The sequence below is a fragment of the Hibiscus syriacus genome, unplaced genomic scaffold (assembly GCF_006381635.1).
Source record: "Hibiscus syriacus cultivar Baekdansim isolate YM2019G1 unplaced genomic scaffold, ASM638163v2 tig00008013_pilon, whole genome shotgun sequence".
Taxonomy (NCBI): Eukaryota; Viridiplantae; Streptophyta; class Magnoliopsida; order Malvales; family Malvaceae; genus Hibiscus; species Hibiscus syriacus.
Genome location: NW_024062150.1, coordinates 23,192 through 39,051, shown reverse-complemented (window position 1 = coordinate 39,051; position 15,860 = coordinate 23,192).

Here is a 15,860-nt window from a genome sequence, read left to right as displayed (position 1 = left end):
ATTATGTACACATCAATTAAACAAATCAACATTTACAAATCATTTTTTACAAATCAATTAAACAATCAAAAAATAATAATAATTCTTATTTCCTCATCAATTATTGAATCAATGAATCAACTTTTGCACCCGTACATCCATTTCACGCAGCTCACTTAAGGATTAACCTGCAGAAACCAAACATTTGCTCAAACAAGACTTCCTACACATCTAAAACCTACAAACAGCAAATTATTGAATTCTAGGTATTTAACCAAACATTTTCAAACCAAAAGGAGTATATATGTTAACAAAAATTGCATTTGACTTACCAATTAACAATGGATACTTTCATAACGCGGATGCAGGTAGGCAGCGTCTCGAATATATCGCTCTAGCCATATAATGCCGAAACCACAAGCCTACTACAGCTCTATCTCTATCGGTGGGAGGTAGAAACTCTGTGCTTCCCGTCGTCAAACGCGCCAAGCACATGCATACGAGAGGTCCACAATCCCCTCTGGCTCCCGGCGATTGTTGTGGCGCGGTCTCGTCTCTGACAACTGTGACATTGAACTTATTTGGCTTCTTGTGTCTAGAATGAGTCCAATAATTAATCTCATCCAAGAATTTAGCCAAATGAGAGCTCCATCCCTTGATAATATCTCTCAAATCATACAGTGATATGTAATTTATCATGCTGTCATATACTATTAACTTCAGGGATGGGAGTTGAAGTTGGACGAGAAGCCAATGACGACGTTCCAAAACAGGGATAAACACCTGCAATCATAAGTAATAATTCATTTATTTGCGCACTTATTTATGAACACCTTTAAAAAATTTAAAAAATAAACACTAACCTTATCGACCTCCCACCATGCAGGATAAAGTTTAGCTTGTCCATTGCCCAATGAAAATGATTCATCTCGTTGATTCTTCAAGTGAACTGCGTGAAAAGCCGCCGGCATTATTGTATATCGCGAATTTTTTTTATTTTTCCTAAGCTTCCTTATTATTAGAAGACGTGACACCCACGCATCAATATGTTGTTTTACAAAAAAAGACATATATTAGTGAATTACATTAATTTTTAAAAAAATTAATCAAAATCATATATAAGACAAATATAAGACTTACCTCCCCATCGAAATAGCCACTGTCTTCAATCCCTAATAACACACCCCACCAAGACCGATTAAGCAACAAATACATCTCATCGTCGAGTTTGCTTATGTCAGTGTAACACCCTTGGCTCCGCTCATGTAGATAAAAATCAACTGCGGTCTTAGCCCAAAGGGTATTATCCAGAATTGTTTCCGGTTGTTGTCTCCTCTCCACTTCAGATACCGGAAGGGTACTAGCCGGTAACTCATACGAGAGCTAACTCTCATCCATCATGTTCGACAATGGTGGGGGTTTCTCAATAATTCGATATATTACCCCATGTGAATCGGGCTCTGGAATGGTGGGAGGGACCTCTTCAACGATGACAGTGGCCTCTTGAACGGTGGGGGGGACTCTTGAGGGATGATAGGGGCCTCTTGAACGATTGGAGGGGACTCTTGAGGGATGACAGGTGAGTCGGGCTTCTTCTTGCGGAGTCTTCGCACCATTGGGGTGAACAGAGACGTAATAGCACGTGCACGCCGTCTGATGCGTGAATTCTGTCGTGCAAGGAAAACCCGACGTAAAGCATCCACCTTATCGGGCCGCTAAAAAAAATTAATACATAAATCAGTAAATAAACAGACATGATATTAAACAAAGACAAATATGTTTCAAACTTGCATTGTATTCACCCAAGTCATTATTCTATCATAGTTCACAAAATGCATCAGACAGATATCTCGTTGCGAAAGTCAGTATCGCGTTGCGAAAGTAAGTATCGCGTTGCGAAAGTCAGTATCGCGTTGCGATTTTGTATTATCGCGTTGCGATAGTCAGTATCGCATTGCGATTTTTCAAATTCGCATTGCGATTTACTTATTCGCATTGCGAATTGGGAAAATCGCAACGCGAAATTGGAAAATCGTATTGCAATAGTAATAATCGCGTTGCGAATCTGGAAACTGATTTGCGATAATGGAGATCGCGTTGCGAATTAGCGATCGCATTGCGATTTTGTTGGTCATTTTGGCAAATCCGAAAAAAATTGGTTAAAATCGTATATTATATGGGATTTTTGGTCACTGAGGTTATTTTCTCTTAATTATTTTATATTTTTGCAATTATAAAATGGAAAGTGGTCCTTGAATAATTATATTCATATTTCTCGGCTTTTAAACTTTTCTCTCGGCTGTAAATACGCTCTCAACTTGTAAACATTCACATCAATCCTCTAAACTAGAAGAATGTCGTCGCTTCAGTATAGATATCCACGTGTTGAGAGCGTATTTATAGCCGAGAGAAAAGTTTAAAAGCTTAGAAATCCGAATATAATTATTCAAGGACTACTTTCCATTTTTATAACTGCAAAAAAATAAAATAATTAAATAAAATAATAAAAAAATTAAATAAAATACTAACAAAATATGATTAATTTTATATAAAGTATTTAAAATTTTGTTTGATCTGTAAAATATTCTTAAACAGTGCCTAACAAGTAATTAATTTATGTTAAGGTGATATTTGTGTAAAAATGCCAAATTTTTTCATGGATTTCAAGTAAAGACGCCTAGAGATCCAAGCAAGAATAAAAAAAATATGGTTCACCCTGAAGACGTCGAGAGATCCCAAATCTACCGTAGAAAACACAAACAATCCAACACCCTAAAAACGTCGGGAGATCCCACCAAAAAATCTGGTTAACCCTGAAGGCGTCGAGAAATCTCAAATTTACTGTAAAAAACACATCATTTAAAAAATTAATCGAATGAGCACTTTAGTTTGAGAATTAAACATTCCCCATAGTATTATATGAGAACTTTGCCAAACAACTTGCATGCCATATCATCAAACTTCAATTAGGGTTTAAATTCAAATTTATCATTCAAAACACGTCATATCAAGTGACATAAGTACTAGCAAAGTACTAAAATGATAAGTCAACCGTACACCACATTTAAAGTTTCCACATTGCCTCAATTCAAAATAAGTTTCGACATACATTAATAAGATTGTTCTTGATTCGATCATTACGGGATGCTAGTCTCTCAAGCTTCGAGTAAACTCCTAACTATCTGAAAATATTAATAATGACTGCGAGCTTATAAAAACTCTATGATTAACCAACATTCAACATAAGAGTTACAACATTAAGGTCGAACTCTATCACGTTTCAAACACTTTACTGACTGTGTACTCGGCATTGTTCATAGCTCGATGATCTTGAAGCTCTCCGATATCTTTGAAACCTCTGGCCCTCTTTTTTTTAGTTTCCCTCTAACTCTAAGGTTTTGCATTGATTAATCTAGACCGACTCGAGTCGTACAATTAACTTTGGTGGATGAATCTCCCAACTAAAATTTTATATATACACAATGACTCGAACCTAAAACATTACTTAAATGATATTCATTTACTTATCACTTAAATAAATCTCCGTTGGTACCCACCGACCCTCTTTACAAACTTATAAAAGAGCATAAAAGTATTATTAACCTTCCTATTTTGAACCTCAAACTCTTTAGTCACTACGGTCAAATCACTCTCACCAATGCTAGAGTGAGTGGTGTGACCCTCAACTATCATAATCATACTCTTACTCAAGCCCTCTAGCATATCAAATCTATAATTCGACATAGAAAAAAAAAGGAAACACCATCGAATTTCTAGTTTTTGATGAGTACATTTTTAACCTACATATATCAATCAATAAAAGAAAATATATTTTCAGTGACATTAAGAATTATTTTTTAAAATGCCAAATTTAGTCATAAAAATTCACATTGGATTTTTTTAGTCGTTATAAATTTGACGAGAATCGATCCGACCCGGTAATTGTCAGATCGGGAGTCGATCGTTAAAGACATGGATACTCCTTTTAATTGCTTTTAAGGGTCTTCAAATCAGGTAACGAGTGCTTATTTCTTTCCAGATTAACTTGATCAACTCTAACAAATTAACATAAATTTCCAACAACTCGACTTTCCATTCATGAATCGTATTGGAACATCACGTTTTTTATTGTGCACTCTAATATTCAAAAATAGCTAAACGATGGATCACAACCCCCAATTGCATCTATAGTACTATCATTAGAAGGATTTTTGTATCGACTATCTATTCTTAAAAATTGATTATTAGAGTTAAAATTTTAATTTTCTTAACACAAATTCGTTTTCTCTTTGATGCTTTAAGTAACGTTGACGCCGATCTCCCAAAATCTAACAATAAAAGATCAAAGCATTAAACATAATAATAGTAAATAGTCAAACACAATTTTGCATTCCTTTATCGCTAAAAGAATGATTTTTGAAAGAACTTTTTTAGGGTTAACTACATTATTGATCACTTATGTTTGTGTTTCGTTAATTTTTCCTCATTGATTTCAAAAATATAATATATGTCCACTTCTATTTTTAATTAATTAAGACGTAGTTTTTATGAGTTAACTGTCGTTAACAGTTAACATATTAGGTGACGTGACAATTAAATATTTTAGATTAATTACATATTTTGTCTCTATTATTTACATATTCTCTCAATTTAGTCATACTTTTAATAAATTAAAATAAATTTAATCCTCCAATCGAATGATGCCATGTGGCACCAGTGACACATGTCAATCAATTGGAGGATTAAATTTATTTTAATTTATTAAAAGTATAACTAAATTGAGAGAATATGTAAATAATATGGACCAAATATGTGATTATACCAAAATATTTAATTGTCACGTTACCTAATATGTTAACTGTTCAAAATAGTTAACTCGTGTGACCACATCTTAAATAAAAGTGAAAGTGATCATATCTTAATTAAGTAAAAACAAAAGTGACTATATATTATGCTTTTTGAAATCAATGAGAAAAAATGAACAAAACACAAATATAAATGATCAATAATGTAGTTAACCAATCTTTTAAAGTCTTTTTCTTTTAAGTTGTTTTTAAATTGCGTCTCAACTAGTTTTTATATAGTGGAAGGAAAAATGAATTTAAAGATTAAGAACATTCGATGAAGAGGCTTGACCTTCGATGAAAAGAATTGATAAAAGCTAATAGATATGATAAGATAGATGTAACTTTAAATCAATAACTAATAAGTTTACTCAAATGAAATGACTTATTATTAATGTCTATCACCAAATGATGAGATTTATTAATAACATTAATATCAGTCAACCAATCCATTATTTTTCCAACAGAGTGAACCTAATGCAACTAGTAGCATAGTTTGCAGCCAACACTGTCGTGTTGTATTCATACATTCTAAAACTATTGCAATATCATCTTCAAGTGATGCAAAGTTCTCAAATAACTTTCTTTGTCTAACTCTGTCTAATTATCAAGCTTTTCTCATATTACATGCCCCTATATCCCAAGCCTAGCACAACCTTTCGAAAGCACCACACAACTTAATTTAAAAAATTAAATCGTAACTTATTGTGCACTCATAATTAGGGATGGTCTTGAGATCGAACCGACCAGTTCCAACTCATGCCCATCCCTGGATAACACGCTAATCAGTCACCATTAGTATAACGAAGAATTCTTTCAATAAAAGTTGTTCACGTCTCTATGTTTCGTGTCCCATCAACATTCATATCGATCTAACTCTCCTTTGATCTACAACACACAATCTTTCTCATAAATGTGCTCACTATTGACTACGTCATTTATATTGCTATTTAATGGGCGATTTTCCTGATATATCATCGTTGAACAATATATTTTTTGATTAGACACCGTTTACATTATATTTTCTGATCTAACACCCTTTGCAGAAAGGTGTGATCCCTGCAACGCGCTTTACGCTGATTTGGTATCACGTGAGGTAAGGTGCGCCCCCTTAAACGCGCCTTATGCTGACATGGTATACACGTGTGTACAGGGGTATAGTGCGGTGCAGGGGCCGAGCCTTACCCCAGAATCTGCCACGCGTCAGTAAGACGTGCCTCCTGCGGCGCGCCTTGGGTATAATTACCCACCTATCCTGACGTTTCACACCCCAATCCCTCCCTATAAATACCCCTATCCTCAATCACTTTCATCACACAAACTTCTCTCAACTTCTCTTATAATATCTGTTTAAGGTATATTTTATTATATTTTTATTATTTTATATTTAATTTATTTAAGTATTTAATTTATTTAATATTTTATTTAATTAATTTTTTGTATATATAAAATGGAAGCCGGTCTACTTCGCTTGGATGGAAATCATATATCTCGACACTTTGCTGATACGGTAACATTTTAACGTTTTAATTTAATTTAAATTATTAGTAATTATTTGTTGATTTATTTAATGCATGATTATTAAATTAAGAATTAATTTTTGTAATTATTTAATTTTAGGAGAAGTATCGTGTATTAGATCCATTTATTAGGAATCTTAAGTTAGTGATACCTAGTTGTGTCTTGCCGTATTTAGTAGAGGTTGGATTCAGTTACATAGGTAGATATCATGACCACTGTAAGATAGAACCAGACCTTATTTCTGCCTTAGTAGAGCGGTGGAGGCCGGAGACCCACATATTCCATCTTTCGTGTGGAGAGTGCATGATTACACTTGAGGATGTTGCTATGCACCTGGGGCTTCCGGTGGATGGAGATGTGATATCGGGGATCACGCAGGGTTCCTAGACTGCTTTGTGTCGGGATAATCTAAGACGTGTCCCGGAAAGTTTTAACAGTGGTCGGATACCGTTAAATTGGTTATATGCCAATTTTGGGAGTTGAGCGAGGACGCGTCAGATTATGCAGTTAAAATGTTTGCATGGGCATGCATATTGCAGCTGATAGGAGGGTTGCTGATATCGGACAAATCGTGCAACCAAGTTCATTGTATGTGGTTGTGACATCTTGTCGACTTTCGTCTGGCCGGATAACTCAGTTGTGGCTCGGTAGTTTTGGCTTTTTTGTACAAGGAGATGTGTCGAGCCACTAACTACAGCAGAAATACTATCGGCAGATGTCTCCTCCTGCTGCAGTCTTGGGCATGGTATCGATTGACCTTTTTATGTCCCGTTGTGAAGAACCCATTCGTATTTCCGCTACTCTTGAGGTAATTATAAAACTGATTTCGTATATTAATCATTTTATATAGCGTATAACAAATTTTTTTTCTTGAATAGGTGGTCGACTGATAGGAAAAATCATCAGGAGCTACCTGATGATTTAGAAAAAATTAGGGTGCTCATCTATCAGAAGGCTGGCACACATGTATGAATTTTAATGTTTAAAAATCAATTTTAGATTATAGTTATATAATTAGATTATTATTTTGATAAAATTTTTATATATTTGTTTTAGTTTGAATGGGTGCCATATTCTATTGATGATGTGAGGATGGTGATCCTACCTGAGTTGAGGGGCCCATCAGATGTTTGGATGGCGATGGTCCCTTTGATATGTTATGCGACCGTCGAGTGGCACTCAACTGATCGCGTGCTCCGACAATTTGGTTGTTTTCAACCAATTCCGGAAGTACCTCACAATATGGACGAGTTTCATAGCACAGATAGACGCGGCAAGACCGATACAAATTGGCTGGTGAGGCATCATAAGTGGGTCGTGTTGTGGGAGGATTGACATCGGCGTCTTCCCCGTAGAGAGCCCATTTTTATTGACCTCTTGATGGTTGGTGAGGGTTATTATGAGTGGTTCAACAGTAACGGGAAACCGTTTCTACTTCCCGAGGATGTACGAGGGCGAACCTTTCCATGACGTCGACAGAGACGTTCACCGACACAATACCATCGTCCCCTGACTCGTGGACGGAGAGCAGGTGCTTTCGGTTCATCCTCAGCTGCACCAGTAGGACCTTCACAGTAGCCACCGCCTACAGCGACTTACATACCGTAGCCATATGTTATGCCGCTACCGCCACCATCACCTGGTTTTATAACCCCGCCGCCGCCACCTTCACAGAGTTATATGATCCATCCTGGAGGCTATTATGGGTCTATGTTTGCAAATCTGACTTGAGGTTCATATGCTGGATATTTGGCGGGTTCAGCCTCCTGTACAGTTTTCACACTCAGCGATGTCTGGGTTTTATGAGTTTTCCCAGTTTTCGCAGGCCGGAGGGATAGTCAGTCATACACCTCCAGGGTCCTTATTCTATGGAGGTGCTTCATCGTCATCAGCTCCTCATCAACAAAATTTAGCTGCTCAGGACGACGACGACAACGACGATGATGATGATGATGCTGATGATGATGACAACGAGGAGTCACAACCAGTGATACGAAGAAATCCTCCTCGAGACCGACAGCCACCGCCCTGCGGAACACATTCGCGTCGCATGCATCGATAGATTTTGTGTTTTTATTATATTTGTATTTAGTATTGTTTATTGTAGTTGTTTATTGGACTTTTTTATTGTAATATTTTTTTATTTATCATTTAATGTTTACTTTAATTCGTTAATATGGTTGGATTTTTTTTAATTTATTTTGATAAATTTGTTGAACTTTTTGTTAATTTATTTTGTTTATTACCATTTAATATTAGTTATTGTAATTTAGTTATCATTTACCATTTAATACTTATTGTATCGTTGATATCAGTTATTTGTTAATATAACGCCAACGTCCAATCTCGTATAATTGTATCGTTTTTTTAATCTTCATCAGCGGTTATCGAATAACATTAACTTGAAGTAAATATAAATTAAAGTACAATAATTATTAATTGATAAACAACTACATCATTTCCTCATCAATTGTTATTTGATGACAACAGAAGTGGACATGTTTTTCTAGTGTGTCCTTGGTTTCTACACATGACCGCCTTGCATCCAGGTTTGAGCTTGTCCCCTGAGCTTCACAAAAAGTGCCCCCAAACAAAAATATGTAGTCTTTACCAAAGCCGCTACAGGTAAGTGACGTGCACCCTTTAAGGTTGAATTGATTGCCTCTGTCAAGTTGGTCGTCATGTGTCCATATCGATATCCACCATCATATGCGTTCGTCCACATTTCTTTATCGATGAGGCTGATGTAATCGTATCCTTCTTTGTTATTCGCCCGTAAATCTTGAAGCATTGATTCAAAGATTCAAGGAAGTAGTTCGTAACCTGATCAAAAAATGTATAACTTACTAACATGATCAAAAGGATCGAAAGAAAACAAACTACATCAGTTTCACTTACCCATGCGCACAAGTAATTGACGCTCATCATTCTTCTTGTATCTTCCATGGTAGTTCGCAGCAATGTGTCGGAGACAATACCTATGTTAGATAAAGGGTGGTTGCTACATTAGACCCAAAGAATCCATTGCTGCTTTGATCACAGCTCCGCGATCTGAAATGAACAAGATGTTTTCCCTCGTGATAACATGTGCACGTAAATTTCGGAGGAAAAAAGTCCAATAATATGTATCTTCTCCTTCGACAAGAGCAAAAGCAACTGGAAGAATATTGTGATTGCCATCTTGGACAACTGCCAATAATAAAACTTGTTTGTATTTTCCATACAAGAAAGTCTCGTCGATCTGGACCACAGGCTTGCAGTATTTCACAGCATTAACGCACTGTGGGTAAGTCCAAAAAACCCGGTAGAATTGGCATCGATCGTGGAGAACTCGATCATTATGGTATGCATAGGAGGTTTCGAAGTCCACAATTGTCCCAGGATTCAACATCCGCACCAGTCTAAACCAGCCTGGAAGTTCGTTGTAAGATGCATCACATTCGCCATGAAGTTTGAGAATGGCATTTTGTTTTGCCAACCAAGCTTTTTTATAGGAGACAATGTGCCCATACTGCGATTGTATAGCTGAAATCAACACAACAACATCTATATGAGAGCTTGCTTTTACCATGGGCATGATGACTTGGCATATCACTTCAGAGTCCAAGTTGGGATGATCTTGGTTGACCCCTCCAGCACAACATGTGTGAGGACCGTTGTATACTGTTAGTTCCCATCTGTTATTTTTTCTCTTCCTCTTCGATACGCGAACCATCCAATTGCATCCTTTTTCACGTCGGGCACAGTAACATACATATTTTTCTGTCATGGAGCGGTCGACTCTCGATTGAACAGAATTATGGATATTGTATTTTTTTATAGCCATCATCGCTTATTCTTTGCTTGAAAACTCCATGCCTAAATATAACTCACCATTATTTATTGATGAGTAATATTCATAGTCACCGAGATGAGGCATATATGCAATTCTGGCCCATACATTGCACAATAATCAGCTTCATACATATGTGTTGGAGGGTCAATTTATGCCACATTTGCTGGAACTTCATCCATATCATCATCATTATCGGAGTTGAATTGCGGTGATTCTGGGTGAATGAATAGTCCAATCTCAGCACCATCCGCACCAGGCTCACGAAACGGTTCTTCTGGTGGAGATGATGGTTCCTCCATGCTTTCTACATTTAGGTCGAAGAACCTACTACTTGTACGCCTTCGCCTTGAACTGGAAGGCATATCGACATTCAGATCGAAAAAGCTCGCAGTCGAATGCCTCCCCCTGGAGCTTGAAGCCATCGTGTCAAATGGAAACTGCATAGATGTTGCGTCGATGGCATCTCCATATTAAGGTCAAAGTGATTTGCAGATGAATGTCTTCCCCTTGAACTCGACGCGATGTTGCCATACGGATTGTTCGTCGACCCACCTTGGTACATATCGTAAGGAGTTGCGGATGAATGTCTCCCCATTATGGCATTAAAATCATTACACATTACTGTCGTCGGGCTGTCAACTTGATCAACTTGTTCAGCCAGCCCATAGTGCGAGCTTAATAATTGACCCCGAACAACACGCACTTGAATAAAATTTGCATACATCTCAATATCAGCGTCTGAATAATTACTTTGAGCTTTAACCATCATTTCAACATCATCATTGTTCAAAAGTTCGAACGCTATATAATTTAATGGCAACAATGATGTTGGAAATCTGTACTGCAACGACGACATTCTTCTACTACTTCCAACATGAATCTTCATCGAAATCTTCGTTATCAGCTCCTCAAGAGTTATGTTTCTTTTCAATGATATTTTAACACGATCATTTGATACGAAAACAATGCCAGTTTCATCTTCTCGAATTTCACCATCATAATAAACAATAGCTGAAAGTCGCACCATTCTTTGAGTTTAAAAGTGCGACAATATTATATCTGCAAAAAAAACAACTGAAACAATGTTGATTAAATAAATAATATATGAACGAAAATATAACAGAATAAATTTTTTACACATAAACGTAAATAATTTAAATAATATAATTTTATATTATTACATGTACCGCAAAACTATTTCGACGTATATTCTCGCTTTCTAATTTTACAAACACAGAAATTAATTGACAACATTCAGTATAATATTTTTTCAAATAATCATAATAAACAATAAGTATAATAAAAAAATTTATCACAAAATTACATTATAACGAAAAATCGCACGAACTTCTGAATCAAATATGAGAAGATTGTCGGATTGTTGTATTAATTTTTTTTCTAATCGAGAGGAGATGTGAGGAGTTACCCCGGGGGAAGGGTATTTATAGCCGGAAAAAGCTACAAGACGCGGTACCTGCACCGCGCCTTACATAATTATATTAGATAAATTTAAGACGCGACCCCTGTTCCGCGCCTAATATAATTGTGTTAAAGGTAAGGCGCGGTCCTTGCGCTGCGCTATACTCCTAGGTGGCCTAAGACGCGCCTCCGGGGCCGCGCTTTACACACGTGTACACCATGTCAGCGTAAGTCGCGCCCTCGCGCTTCAGGGGGCACGCCTTACCCCACGTGGCACTAAATCAGCGTAAAGCGCGTTACAGGGGCCGTACCTTTCTGCAAAGGGTATTAGATCGGGAAATATAGTTTGAACGATGCCTGATCGGGAAATATAATGTTCAACAGTGATATATCGGAAAAATCGCCTATTTAATTTCCAACCATACCCATAAATTTTGTACACAAAACAAAGATTTAATCTTGCAATTAACTCCACAAAATTATACATCAAAATCTTCCGGTGGATATACCTTCGTCTCCCCATGAAGAGCAAAGAAAGCAAAACTCACCATATTGCACCCTTAAAAGATAGATAAAGTTTTATTAGTAATCTTTTAACTATAGTTTATTTTTATTATTTATATATTCTATCAATTTAATCATAATTTTAAATTAATTCAATATATTAGTGATTGTATAACTTTTTTTTAATTTAATTTATATTTAATTGAAATGTTTTCCTCTCCAATCACATGGTGAAACGTGTAACCATGTGAGGAAAGGAAAATAAGCAAGGAAGAAACAACTCCAAGGGTAATTGATCCTGAGTCAATAAGAGGGCTAACACTCAATCCTACCGCTATGCTGGTACCCACATTTGTTCATAATATTACGACATATGTTATTTATCTTATCTTATAAGTTATGCCAGAAAAGTGAAAATAAAAGTAATACTAAAAGGAGTCAAGCCTAAGTTTATTAGGAATATAAAAACATCTAAACCATTAAATATAATCAATATATTTTTTAAAATAAAAATAAATTTAATATATTTTTGTCTCCGTTTTCTCTACTTCATGCATGCACTTTCATGACTTTATTCCTTGCTAAAATAACGAATATAAGGGGTGTCATTGTGATCGAGTTAAATCTTATATCTAGGAAATGGTTTTTCTAAAAATTCCTCTGCTAAGAGAACTTGACTTTGCTAAATGAAAATTCTGGAACTAGAGTATATGAAAAGGAGAAAGTTGAGACAAAAAATATATTAAATTAATTTAAAATTTTATTTTTTTAGTTTAAATCTTATATTTATTATATTTTAGATATATATATATATATAGGGTGAGCATTCAATCGAGTCGAGTAAAAAAATTTCGAGTTCACTTGAAACTTTTTTGAGTCGAGTTTATAAAATTCAAGTCGAGTTAATTTTTTAAGTTTCTATTTAAATTTAATTGTAAATATTTATAATATTATCATATCATTTGATTCCAATTTAAGTGACTTTTATATAACCATATATACAATACAAATATATTTATTCAATTTTTTCCATATGTGATATACATATATCATACAAAATCGAAGGACTCGACTCAAATTTGAAACTAAATCCACTAATTACTAAAAAAATTGATTTATTCGAATTTTATTTTACAATTTGATTTGAATTTGAATTTTTTTAATCGAGTCTATGAAATTGTAACTCGAAACCAATTCGAGTTGAAAAAAATCAATTTTTATATCAATTATAGTTCAATAATTATATTTTCTTTAATAGTTTGGATGATTTTATATTCCCTTATAATCTAGGTTTGATTCTATTAATTATCATTGCTATTTCTATTATCCTGTAATTTCTTATAATATAAATTAAATAGCATGCGTTGCAAATCTATAACATGATATGGAAGCTGGAGTAGTGGTAGGCCACACGAAGCCAGGGTTCGATTCCTACCATTAGATTACCTCTCTTCCATTTTTTTCCTTTAATTTTGCACGTATCGTCATATGATTGAATAATTAATATAGTTAATCAATCTAAAATTATGATTGAATTTATGTAATATATAAATAATAAGAACTAAATATGTAATTATACAAATTATTTAATTACCACGTCAGTACAACAATTAACTGTTAATGACAAGCGGTTTGATTGAGTATATTTAAATAATAGGGTGACCTTAATTGACGAAAATTAAAAAATGATTGACAAAATAAAAATGGACAATTACATATATAGTTCACCTAAAATATATTACTACAAGTAAACATATAAGAAATTAGGTATTTTTATTAGAAATGTTGATCAAAATGAAAATAGACTATAATTAAGTGATTACTATAGACTATAATTAAGTGATTACTAATATAATTTACCCTAAAATATATTACTACAATTCAACATTTAATAGATTAGGTATTTGTATTGAAGGTAAAATAATTTGCATATACTCAATCGGATACAAATCTAGCACGTGCTTCAATAAAATATAGAAGTTGTCAAGTAAACCGCATACTAAAAGTATTGAAATGATTATTCAGCTCAGTTGGTAGAATACAAGATTTTTAATTTTGAGGTTGTGAGATCGAGTCTCATAAAGGGTATTTCATAATTCGAAGGTCTCCTACGGAAACTGCTATCAACTTAGTTTTAAGTACAACCTACTATCTTACCTCCCTTTTATTCCATTACATATAGAAAAAGGGATAACCATTTTTTTATTAAAAGCTAGACAAGCAAGACATAATAGTCTCTGCATATTTATTGACGTCTCTATGTTTCGTGTCGTATCAACATTCATATTGATCCACCTCTCCTTTGATCTAGACTACACAATCTTTCTCATAAATGTGCTCACTATTGACTACGTCATTTATATGCTATTGTTATTTGATGTCCAGCCAACCCATAAATTTTGTACACAAAACAATGATTTAATTTTGTAATTAACTCCACAAAATTATACATAAAAATCTGCGGTGGATATACCTTCGTCCCCATCAAGAGCAAAGGAAGCAAAACTCACCATATTGCACCCTTAAAGATAGATAAAGCTATACGCTAACCATTAACTAGTCTATTTTTATTTTAACCAAACTTTAATTTTTTGTCAATTATGTTATCAAACTATTTAAATACATTTAATCAAATTTGCTATTAACAATTAACGACTGTATTGATGCGACAGTTAAAATAATTTGTAATTACACATTTAGTTTTTATTTTTATATATTCTATTAATTTAATCATAATTTTAAATTAATTCAATATATTAATTATCCATTCATACGACATGTGTCAAGATATTTAATTGGAATCTTTAATTTATATTTAATTGAAATCTTTAATTTATATTTAATTGAAATGTTTCCTCTCCAATCACATGACGACACGTGTCGCCATGTGAGGAAAGGAAAATAAACAAAAAAGAAGCAACTCCAAGGGTAATTGATCCTAAGTCAATGGGAGAGCTAACACTCAATCCTACCGCTATGCTTGCACCCACATTTGTTCAATCTTACAACATATTTATTTATCTTATCTTATAAGTAATGCAGAAAAGTGAAAATAAAAGTAATACAAAAGGAGTCAAGCCCAAGTCTATTAGGAATATAAAACATCTAAACCATTAAATAAAAGTAATTTTTAAATTATAATTGACTACATTATATATATATATATATATAAATAATAATATATTTAAAATAAAAGTAAGTTTAATATTTTTAGACTAAATTTAATATATTTTTGTCTCCGTTTTCTCTACTTCATGCATGCACTTTCATGACTTTATTCCTTGCTAAAATAACGATATAAGGGGTGTCATTGTGATCGAGTTAAATCTTATATCTAGGAAATGGTTTTTTCTAAAAATTCCTCTGCGAGGAGAACTTGGCTTTGCTAAATGAAAATTCTAGAAACTAGACTATATGAAACGGAGAAAGGAAGTGAGATAAAAATTTATTTAATTTAATTTAATTTTTTTAAAATCTTATATTTATTATATTTTAGATATATATATATATATATATATATATATATATATATTATATATATATAGGGTGAGCATTCATCGATCGAGTAAAAAATTTTGAGTTGACGAGTTCTATTTTACAACTCAGAGTTGACTTGAAATTTTTCGAATCGATTTATAAAATTCGATCCAAGTCATTTTTTGAGTTTCTATTTAAATTTAATTGTAAATATTTATAATATTATTATATCATTGATTCCAATTTAGTGACTTTCTATAACCTATATACAATACAAATTA